Source organism: Pangasianodon hypophthalmus, chromosome 27 (assembly GCF_027358585.1).
Source record: "Pangasianodon hypophthalmus isolate fPanHyp1 chromosome 27, fPanHyp1.pri, whole genome shotgun sequence".
Lineage (NCBI taxonomy): Eukaryota > Metazoa > Chordata > Actinopteri > Siluriformes > Pangasiidae > Pangasianodon > Pangasianodon hypophthalmus.
Window position 1 is genome coordinate 988,829 of NC_069736.1, and position 13,604 is coordinate 1,002,432.

General features: G+C 39.1%; 1 protein-coding gene across 2 annotated transcripts in view; it reads left to right on the forward strand.

The window, feature by feature from the left end:
• Positions 1-8,820: 8,820 nt before the first annotated feature.
• The window catches only part of kif1c (kinesin family member 1C), a 30,235-nt gene continuing 25,451 nt past the window's right edge, over positions 8,821-13,604 (forward strand). The window contains exon 1 of one of the 2 annotated variants that reach the window (XM_053230618.1): positions 8,821-9,477. The gene's annotated coding sequence lies outside the window, so the exon portion shown is untranslated. The remainder of the gene's footprint in view (positions 9,478-13,604) is intronic. The other variant, XM_053230619.1, reaches the window with a different exon arrangement.

A 13,604-nucleotide genomic window follows, 5' to 3' on the forward strand; every position in this document is an offset into this window, starting at 1 on the left:
GTTAGTGTTTCAGGTTCAAAAATGTCACTCATGTCACCTTCAAACCTCCTGAAATGTCTGTTCTGTGTGCCAGCCTTCTGGATTTTCTAGATTCGTAAATACTTTTGAGCATAGATCATGACAACAGATCATGACAACAATCACGACGACAGCAGAATGTTTTAAGAGAAACAGAGCACTTCAGTGTGTTTAACATCGATTAACATGAAATCAATAAACATTTTACAGTTCGACTTGGAAACCTGATGGACAGGTGTGTTTAGTGCTGATGTTCCATCCAGTGAATATCGCTTTTAGATCTTCCAGATGTTCATAAGATACGCAGCAAGTGGGTGAAGAAGTGAAGAATCGCTACTTAGCTTATGTACGTCTGGAAGATTTACTTTCTGCACAACCAAAGTCACACATCGAGTGTGAATCAGACTCTGGTGTTTAGTCACTTACAGCTGGGGTTATAAGTTTAAATAAGTCTTGCAGATTCTCCAAAATGTTAATAATTTTAAAAAAAATAAACAAAAAGAGGGATCATAAAAATTACGTTTAGTTTTTTATTGAGTGCTGCCCTGAATAAGCTACAGAATACCATTGTTATTATTTCATCTTCTGGGAAACATGTAAATATATTACGTAGCTTCTGAAGGGCAGGACTAAATGAAAAAACAAGATCTTTAAACAAAATGATAACAATTTACACCCGTTCAAAAGTTTACACCCCCCCTGGCTCTTAATGTCTCGTGTTTCCTTCTTGAGCATCAGTGAACGTTTGCAGCTTCTGTAATAGTCGTGTTCGAGTCGCTCAGCTGTCCTCAGTGTGAAAAGATGGATCTCAGCATCATATAGCTGCTGATGGAAAGGAGTCAAATACGCAGAAGATGCTGGAAAAGCAGAGAAGGTGCAGGAGCTGGAGGATTTTTCTGAAGAACAGTGTGCAGTTTAACTGCTCAGGACAAACAAGAGACTCATGAACAACTTTCACAAAACATAAAAACAGTCGCTGATCATCAGGTGACACACACAGTATTAAGAATCGAGTGTGTGTAAACTTCTGAACTGGTTCATTTGTGTAAATTCAGTTATGGACTAGATGGAAACATCTGCTGTGTGAAATCTCTTATTCAGGGCAGAACTAAATAAAAACACAATGTAATTTTTTATGATCCTTTTATTTTTTTTTTTAATTATTAACATTTTGCAGATTCTGCAAGGCGTACGGAAACTTATAACCCCATACATATTTTACTAACATCATAAATGTTCACATGTTACACTAGTCCTAGATTATATATCTGGAATTTATACACTATGCGCTATACACTCACTACACACTATACAATATACACTACGCACTATACACTATGCGCTATACACTCACACTATACACTATGCGCTATACACTACACACTATACACTATACTCACACACTACACACTATACACTATAATCTCACACTACACTTTATACACTATACACTACACACTATACATGCACACTACGCGTTATACACTATACACTACGCATTATACACTACACACTATACACTATAAACTACACGCTATACACTCACACTACGCTTTATACACTATGCACTATTCACTCACATTACACACTATACACTACGCACTATACACTACACACGCATGCTATACACTCACACTACGCACTACACAATATACACTATGCACTATACACTATGCACTATACACTCACACTACACTCTATACACTACGCACTATACACGCACACTACGCATTATACACTATAAACTACACGCTATACACGCACACTACGCATTATACACTATAAACTACACACTATACACTCACACTACACTCTATACACTACGCACTATACACTCACACTACACACTATACACTATAAACTACACGCTATACACTCACACTACCCTTTATACACTATGCACTATTCACTCACATTACACACTATACACTACGCACTATACACTATGCACTATACACTCACACTACACTCTATACACTACGCACTATACACGCACACTACGCATTATACACTATGCACTATACACTAAACACTACGCATTATACACTATACACTAAACACTACGCATTATACACTATACACTATACACTAAACACTACGCATTATACACTATACACTATAATCTCACACTACACTTTATACACTATACACTACGCATTATACACCACACACTATACACTATACACTACACGCTATACACTCACACTACGCTTTATACACTATACACTACACTTTATACACTATACACCACACGCTATACACTCACACTACGCACTATACATGCACACTACGCATTATACACTATAAACTACGCACTATACACTATACACTATAATCTGACATGCTATGCACTCACACTACGCACTATACACTACACACTATACACTCCCACTACGCTTTATACACTATACACCACACACTACACGCTATACACTATACACTACGCTTTATACACTATACACTACACACTATACACCACACGCTATACACTCACACTACGCACTATACACTACACACTATACACTCACACTACGCTTTATACACTATACACTATTCACTCACATTACACACTATACACTACGCATTATACACTACACACGCACGCTATACACTCACACTACGCACTACACAATATACACTATGCACTATACACTATGCACTATACACTCACACTACGCACTACACAATATACACTATGCACTATACACTATGCACTATACACTCACACTACACTCTATACACTACGCACTATACATGCACACTACGCATTATACACTGTACACTAAACACTACGCATTATACACTATACACTAAACACTACGCATTATACACTGTACACTAAACACTACGCATTATACACTGTACACTAAACACTACGCATTATACACTGTACACTAAACACTACGCATTATACACTATACACTAAACACTACGCATTATACACTGTACACTAAACACTACGCATTATACACTCACACTACGCACTATACACGCACACTATACACTACGCACTACACACTCACACTACACTCTATACACTATACACTAATCACTACGCACTATACACGCACACTATACACTCACACTACACACTATACACTACGCATTATACACTCACACTACGCACTATACACTACGCACTATACACTACGCACTATACACTACGCACTACACACTCACACTACACTCTATACACTATACACTAAACACTACGCATTATACACTATACACTATACACTCACACTACACACTATACACTACGCATTATACACTCACACTACGCACTATACACTACGCACTATACACTACGCACTATACACTACGCACTACACACTCACACTACACTCTATACACTATACACTAAACACTACGCACTATACACGCACACTATACACTCACACTACACACTATACACTACGCACTATACACTCACACTACACTCTATACACTATACACTATACACTCACACTACGCACTATACACTACACACTATACACTACACACTATTCACTCACACTACACACTGTACACTATGCACTATACACTCACACTATACACTCACACTACGCACTATACACTATACACTACACACTATACACTACACACTATTCACTCACACTACACACTATACACTACACACTATACACTCACACTACGCACTATACACTACACACTATACACTATACACCACACGCTAGACACTCACACTACACACTATACACTACACACTATACACTCACACTACGCTTTATACACTATACACTATTCACTCACATTACACACTATACACTACGCATTATACACTACACACGCACTCTATACACTCACACTACGCACTACACAATATACACTATGCACTATACACTATGCACTATACACTCACACTACGCACTACACAATATACACTATGCACTATACACTATGCACTATACACTCACACTACACTCTATACACTACGCACTATACATGCACACTACGCATTATACACTGTACACTAAACACTACGCATTATACACTATACACTAAACACTACGCATTATACACTGTACACTAAACACTACGCATTATACACTATACACTAAACACTACGCATTATACACTGTACACTAAACACTACGCATTATACACTCACACTACGCACTATACACGCACACTATACACTACGCACTATACACTACACACTATACACTACGCACTACACACTCACACTACACTCTATACACTATACACTAAACACTACGCACTATACACGCACACTATACACTCACACTACACACTATACACTACGCACTATACACTCACACTACACTCTATACACTATACACTATACACTCACACTACGCACTATACACTACACACTATACACTACACACTATTCACTCACACTACACACTGTACACTATGCACTATACACTCACACTATACACTCACACTACGCACTATACACTCACACTACGCACTATACACTACACACTCACACTACACACTATACACTACACACTACACACTATACACTATACACTATACACTCACACTACGCACTATACACTACACACTATACACTCACACTATGCACTATACACTATACACTATACACTCACACTACACACTATACACTACGCACTATACACTCACACTACACTCTATACACTATACACTCACACTACGCACTATACACTACACACTATTCACTCACACTACACACTATACACTATGCACTATACACTCACACTACACTCTATACACTATACACTATACACTCACACTACGCACTATACACTACACACTATACACTCACACTATGCACTATACACTACACACTATACACCACACACTATACACACACACTACACACTATACACTATACTCACACACTACACTTTATACACTGTACACTATCACTATACACTACACACTATACACTGTACACTACACACTATACACCACACGCTATGCACTCACACTACACACTATACACTCCCACTACGCTTTATACACTATACACTACACGCTATACACTCACACTACGCTTTATACACTATACACTACACACTATACACCACACGCTATACACTCACACTACGCACTATACATGCACACTACGCATTAAACACTATACACTCACACTACACACGATACACTATACACTACACACTATACACCACACGCTATGCACTCACACTACACTCTATACACTATACACTCACACTACGCACTATACACTACACACTCACACTACACACTATGCACTATACACTACACACTACACACTATTCACTCACACTACACACTATACACTACGCACTATACACTCACACTACACTCTATACACTATACACTCACACTACGCACTATACACTACACACTCACACTACACACTATACACTACACACTATTCACTCACACTACACACTATACACTATGCACTATACACTCACACTACACTCTATACACTACACACTATACACTCACACTACGCACTATACACTACACACTACACACTCACACTACGCACTATACACTACACACTATACACTCACACTACGCACTATACACTACACACTATACACTACACACTACGCACTATTCACTCACACTACCCACTATACACTACACACTCACACTATACACTCACACTACGCACTATACACTATGCACTATACACTCACACTACGCACTATACACTACGCACTATACACTCACACTACGCACTATACACTACACACTATACACTCACACTACGCACTATACACTACACACTATACACTACACACTATTCACTCACACTACACACTATACACTACACACTATACACTCACACTACCCACTATACACTACACACTATACACTCACACTACGCACTATACACTACACACTACACACTCACACTACACACTATACACTACACACTCACGCTATACACTCACACTACACACTATTCACTCCGCACTATACACTATACACTACACACTATACACTATAAACTACGCACTATACACTACACACTATACACTACACACTCACGCTATACACTCACACTATACACTACACACTATACACTATAAACTACGCACTATACACTACACACTATACACTACACACTCACGCTATACACTCACACTACACACTATTCACTCCGCACTATACACTATACACTACACACTATACACTATAAACTACGCACTATACACTACACACTATACACTACACACTCACGCTATACACTCACACTATACACTACACACTATACACTATAAACTACGCACTATACACTACACACTATACACTACACACTCACGCTATACACTCACACTACACACTATACAGTCTACTCTCTAGTGTATGAATTTTAGAAGTGTGATCTCGTCTCGAATGGAGCACTAACAGGTTTTTACTAACAGGGAGTGTAAGCAGTTTCTCAGTCGACGACGTCAAACGCACTTATTGCGACGCCGCTAGCTTTAGCAGAATACAACCAAAACGAATTTCACTTTATCAAGGTGAATCAACACAACATATCAACAGAAACTGTAAAATGAAGAAATTCATTCACAGAAGTTTTCACACTCCTTTTCTTTTTTTTTTTTTTTTTGATTCTGAGCAAATTTGAGTCAGCGTCAGCGTTTGGTAGCTCCACCCCTCTTCCACTACGTAAGAAAAGCTGCGATCGTTCCGTGAGTGAAGCGTCCAACGTTCCACACTCCATTTTTTTCGGTTGAATAAGTGAAACATCCGGGGACTTGAAGTGCACTTCTTCTTCTTCTTCTTCTTGGGATTTTCAGTGTTAAATTCATTATTTTCTCTTCTTCCATCTTTTTTTTTTTTGTTTTTTACTTTCATCCTCTCACCTTCTCTTTTTTATCTCTCTTTTTTCAATTCCACGTCTGTACTTTGTGAATCTTTCTTTTCTTTATTTTTTTCTCTTATTCTGTCTTTCCCTCTTTATTTCCCTCTAGTCTTTTCCTCTTTTCTCTTTTTTTAAATTGTCTGTCCTCACTGAAGCTTTTCTTCCATCTTTTTCCTTTCCTTTCATCCTTTCATCTTCTGTCTCTTTTTTAAATTCGGTGTCTGTTCACGCTGAATCTTTTTTCTTCTTCCATCTTTCTTCCCTTTTCTTTCATCTTCTCATCATCTCTTATTTTCTCTTTTTTTTCCAATTCACCATCTGTACTCTCTGAATCTTTCCATTCTTCTTTCTCTTTATTCCATCTTTTTCTCTTTATTTCCTCTCGTCCTCACATCTTCTCTTCTTCATTTGCAATCTGATGTCTTTACTCCCTGAATCTTTTCTTTCTTTTTTCCCTTCTTCGATCTTTTTTTCCTTTCCTTCACTCTTCTCATGAGTCTTCTCTTCTTTTCTCTTTTTTTGATTCTCTATCTGTACTCTCTGAATCTTTTTTTTTTCGGGTCCTTGAAGTGCACTTCTTCTTGTTGGAATTTTCAGTGTGAACACACGACTCACACTGTTTAAACTACAGAATGGAGTAGAATATTGCATAAAGCGGCATCACGCTGGACTTTTCAGTTCCGCGAACGCTGGAGATCAGAAACGCTCGATGTGTAGAAGTTTCGCATTTCATTGCATTCCAAAGTTCAAGATTGGTGAACTCTGACCTGCGGATTCGTATCACGTGAAGAAGTGTGACCAAGACGAGATCGACACGTCACGCGTGAGCTCTTAAGAAAATCCAAGATGGAGGAAGCGCTGATTATAGTGGCATCGCACTGCCCCATTTATACAACACAGCTTTACAACACAACATTATAAAATCAACATCGAAAGAGAAGCACGTCGGAATCCATGATGTGTGGATAAAAAAACCAACACCACTACACAAAATTCCCACGCCCGCTACATAAAATTCCCATTCCCACTACGCAACATTCCCACGCCCGCTACATAAAATTCCCACGCCCACTACTTAACATTCCCACGCCCGCTACATAAAATTCCCACGCCCACTACGTAAAATTCCCATGACCACTACGCAACATTCCCATTCCCACTACGCAACATTCCCATTCCCACTACGCAACCTTCCCATGCCCGCTACGTAAAATTCCCACGCCCACTACGCAACGTTCCCACACTCACTACACAACATTCCCACTCGAAGATAGGCATGCGAATTTCGTCAATTTTCCTAACTCTAACCTTATTTGTTGTGGGCGTGTCTTGTAAGGGGCGTGGTTTGTAATTTTCACAGATGTTTAACGTATTTGTTGTGGGTGTCTCTTGTAAAAGTGGGTGTGTTTTTTTTAATTTTCACAGATGTTAAAATATTTATTGTGGGCGTATTTAGTAAGAGGCGTGGTTGTAAGGGGCGTGGTTTGCAATCCTCATGGATGTTTAATGTATTTGTGGGCGTAACTTGTAATAGTGGGCGTGGTTTTAATTTTCACGGATGTTTAATGTATTTATGGGCGTGACTTGTAATAGTGGGCGTATCTTATATGAGGCGTGGTCTGGAATGGATCATGGTTTGTAATCCTCACGGATGTTTAATGTATTTGTTGTGGGCGTCATTTGTACTAGTGGGCGTGGTTTGGAATGGGATGTGGTTTGTAAGAGGCGTGGTTTGTAATCCTCACGTATGTTTAATGTATTTATTGTGGGCGCAACTTGTAATAGTGGGCGTGGTTTGTCATTTTCACGGATGTTTACCGTATTTATTGTGGGCGCAACTTGCAGTAGTGGGCGTGGTTTATACAGGGTGTGGTTTGTAATGGGCGTGGATTGTGAGGGGCGTGGTTTGTAATCCTGCAGAACTCTACACTTGCTCCTTACGAAGCTTTATCGTAAACCATCCCGATCTGGCAACTGGCGGATTCTCTCCAATCTGGCAACCCAGGCTGAGAGGTTGTCCGGCTTGATCGCGCGAGACGGGAGAGGAGGCTGCCAGGGCCGCACGCGAGGCCGAACTTTTACCGGTCACTTTTTCTTTCAGTCTTTTTTTTTTTTCTTTTTTTTTTTTCCTGGCCTCACCTAGTTTTTATTTTTAATATTTCTCCCTTCCTCAGACCCCTTTAATGGACGCCGTGACTCAAGTTTTAACGATTAAATTGTCCTCGCGTGTCATTTTTATTTTTATCGAACAGCTCGCTCGCGTGAAATTTGACGTGATTTAAGAAAAGTCCGGAGTTTGACGTCTTTAAGCTAACGCGCTAACAGGACGGAAAAAAAAACCCTCAGAGTGACAACATCGAAGCAAAACTTCATCCGAGATTAAAACTGTCGGTGGACAGATCGTGGATTTTGTGTTACTTCAGGAAGGATTTGGGCCCAAACGGAAAACTTTGAGATAAACTTTTATTTTTTTCGTCTCCGCGGTGCTTTTGAACAGCCGGTGATTAGCATGCTAAACAGGTGCGGCTAGCCTGAAGACGAGCTTGCGGATTTTATTACTTTCTACTTTTTATTTTTAAACTTTTGGATCTTTTTATAAAAAAAAAAAAGTGGTGAGTAAATAAGTTTATCTTCTAATAAACCTATTTGACAACAGTGTATGAAATAATCCATGGTTTATGATCATAAAGTTGTACTTAAATTTGACTAAAAATCACTGCAGTATTAAAATACTTCATATCACATGATAACTCTTTCTACACCGAGTGTGTGTGTGTGTGTGTGTGTGTGTATAGGAGTGTGTGAGTGTGTGTAATATTGAGCTGTTTTTCAACACAAAGCCATATTTTATCTCCCTGTTTTGCTTACTGATGCTTTAAATTAAAACCTCAGACTCGGTATCGACTCATGAATCATTTGAGTGAGTCGGTTCAGTTTGATTCACCGTGAAAACATATTGAGTTTTAATTCTTTTTTTTTGTTTGTTTGTAAAGCAAACATTTCTTATCAGCTCCCAGATGTGTGTAAACACACCTGAGACTGTGTGTGTGTGTGTGTGTGTGTGTGTGTGTGTGTGAGAGAGAGAGAGAGATACACCTTTGCATATTGCGCGTTGCATATTTTCCTTCATCTCTCCTCTTAATCTTTCCTTTGTTTTTTCTCTTTTTATTCCATCCTTCTATCTTTATTTCCATCACTTCTTGTCTAACATCTTTCTTTCCTTTCCTTTCATCCTTTCATCTTTCTTTCTTGTAGTCTTTTCTCTCTGTATCTCTGTTTTTAAACGAATCATTTTCTCTTCTTCCATCTTTTTTCTTACTTTCATCCTCTCTTCTTCTCTCTCTGTTTTTTCTTCTTTTTTTTTTTTTTTTACAATTCCATATCTGAATCCTTCTTTTCTTTATTTTTTTTCTCTCTTATTCTGTCTTTCCCTCGTTATTTCCCTCCAGTCTTCTCTTCTTTTCTCTTTTTTTTTTAAATAAATTTTTTGTCCTCACTGAAGCTTTTCTCTTTTTCTCATCCATCTTTCTTCTCTTTTCTTTTATCCTTTCATCTGTTTTCTCTTTTTTTTTCAGTTCACCGTCTGTGCTCTCTGAATCTCTCCGTTCTTCTTTCTCCCTCTATTTTCTCTCATCCTCACATCTTCTCGTCTTTATTCTCAATTTGATGTCTTTACTCCCTGTATTTTTTTCTTTTTCTCTTCCTCCATCTATCTTTCCTTTCCTTCCTTCTTTTCATCTCTTCTTTTCTCTTTTTTTGATTCACTATCTGTACTCTTTTTTCCTTTTTCTTTCATTTTTTTTCTTCTTGTCTTCTCTTCTCTTCTCTTTTTTTCAACAGTCTGTACTTGCTAGATCTTTCTATTCCTCTCTTCTCTCTCTCTCTCTCTCTCTCTCTCTCTCTCTCTCTCTCTCTCTCTCTCTCTCTCACACACACACACACACACACACACACACACACACACACACACACACACACACACACACACCTTGACTCGTCTTTCCTCTCTCTTTTCTTCTGTCTTGTCTTGACTCGTCTTTCCTCTTTCTCTCCTTCTCTGTCCACTCAATTTCTTTTCTTCTCTCATTTTGTCTTTTTTTTTTTATTTTCTTCGTATCCTCTGCTTCTTTCTCGTCATTTTTCTTCTTCTTCATCTTATATTTTCCAACTTTATATCTGTTCTCTTTTATTCTCTCTCTTTCTTCCTTTAAATCATTCTCTCATTTCTTTCTCTTTTTTTTTCTCCTCTTTCTTTCCCAGGTGTGTTAATATTTTCTCTACTTCGTGTTGAACCTGTGTTTCCCTTCAGGCGAGTGTGTGTGTGTGTGTGTGTGGTGTGTGTGTGTGTGTTTACTGTCTGTCGTGCTTCTTTACAGGGCAGGTAAATTATAATCACACACACACACACACACACACACACACATTCCTGAGGTTCCACCAGGTCTCTCTTTTCTTTCTCTCTCTTTTAATTCTTTCTTCTCCCTTTTTCTCGATTTTATCTCATTCTAACATTTCTTCTCGCTCTTCTTCTACTTCCTGACTCCACACAGTTACCGCGTGTAAACACACCGCAGTGTGTGTGTGTGTTTAGTGTGTGTGTGTGTGTGTGTTTTTAGTGTGTGTGTTTAGTGTGTGTGTGTACAGAACCCTGGTGTGTTCTCCTCCTCGGTGCGGATCTTCAGTCAGCTGAGATGAGAACACACTCGGGTCCGAGCGAATCGACTCGCTGCTGGAAGTGACTCGAACACGCTGTGTGTGTGTGTGTGTGTGTGTGTGTGTGTGTGTGTGTTTGTGCTGCTAAAGAGCAAATAAACCGCGATACATAAACATTTTAAACGAGTTATTTATATAATTAACGTATTATTTATTGAACTTCGACTCCTGGTTTGTAGCGAACGAATCAAAAGAATCAAATTGGCGCCGATTCTGATTCAACGCGCAGACTAATGGGGTGAAATCGCTCTAAAACTGCGGCGAATCATCCGTCAGGATCATTATTTACAGAAGATAAAATGATTATTTATTTTTTTCACAGATGTTTGAGGAAATTCTGAAATAATTCGATTAAAACATCGAGCCGAAGCGTCCGACTCTGCAATATGAATCACGGCCGTGTGACAGTCAGACCTCAAGACTGACTCGATGAATCAACTTACATGACTCAGTCGTTTAATCTTTTCTTCCTTCATCTCTCTTTCATCTTTTTGCTAAACTTCTCTTCCTTTTCTATCTCTCCTTCAGTTTTCAGCCTGCAATGAGTCTTTCTTTCTTTCCTTTCTGTCACTTTCTGATGCGTATACTCTTCCTGAATATATATTTTTTTAACGTTCTTAACGTTCTTTTCCTCCGTGACGAGCTCCTCTTCTCTCCTCTTCTGCGTTCCTCTTAAATTATAAATGGATTTTAACCAACTGTAATTTATTCATCCGGAGTGGGCAATGAGAAGAGGAATAGAACACACACACACACACACACACACACACACACACACATGTCATCCTTCATTCCTGACGGTCTTGTTTTCGTCCGCACCGCAGATAAGGCAGGTTTGGTCAGGTTCAAGAGCACGAGGCTGTAAATATTTAAGTAAGAAATAAAACACTCAGGGACGTGCAGTTTTAGAAAAATAATCAACGACATGCTGGGACGCGGGATGCGACGTAACCCACGTAAATATTCCTATAACACCACGTCCCCGAGTGTTTTATTCCTCTTATATCGCAGCGGTTTTCCAACGATTGCAGCTTTATATTTATTAAAGAACGACACGCCAGACTTTTTATCCTTTTATAGCTGCATTTCATGGTCATGAGACAAGTTCCTGCTTACGTTATAGCTGCGAAACACCTTTTTAATGACGGCGCGGCTTTTAAATTGTGGATTTATTTATTTTTTTTAAAACATCAGCTGTCCATCCAGCGTCTGATGGTCACATGACAGACGGGGACGGTGTCCTAATAGACGTATGACTCATGGGATTATTTATTAAATAAGATTTCTGTTTAAAGGCTTTATTTTATTAACGCTTATTTTTTCAGCATTAATGTCTCTTTAAGCGCAAATACACTAAAGTTCTGTCTCGCTGCGTCCAGTCAGAATAAGCCTGGGGGGCCAAAACTATTGCACATCTGATATCTGTAGAGATGAAAAGCATCATCATGTTCTTTAAAACTTTATAATCAGGAATCAGCTGAATGAGACGAACGAGTGAAAACCTCATGTTTTTTTTTCTGCCTTGATATGATTCTTACTTTTATGTTCGTGTGTGTGTGTGTGAGAGAGAGAGAGAGAGAGTGTGTAAAGGAGTGAGAGACGGAGTGAAAGAGTGATTTAGTGAGAAGAGTTAAAAGAGAGAATGCAGTCATGATGGAGGGAGAGAGAGAGAGAGAGAGAATAGAGTCAGACTCTCTGCTGTAATTACGTGAGCCTGAGTGTGTTTCGAAATTGGCAGCGAAATGTGTGTAATGTCAGCTATGTTCATCACGCAGGCTGTGTGTCACTGAGAGGGGTGTGTGTGTGTGTGTGTGTGTGTGTGTGTTGTGTGTCTGGTGTGTGTGTGTGTGTTGTGTGTGTGTTGTGTGTCTGACTGACATTGATGTGTGCAGATCTCCATTGCTCTTTTTTTTTTTTCGTTGTTGTTGTTGACTTTGTTCATGGTAGATATTTTAATACACACACACACGCGCACATGCACGCACATACACACACACACACACACACACACACACACACACACACA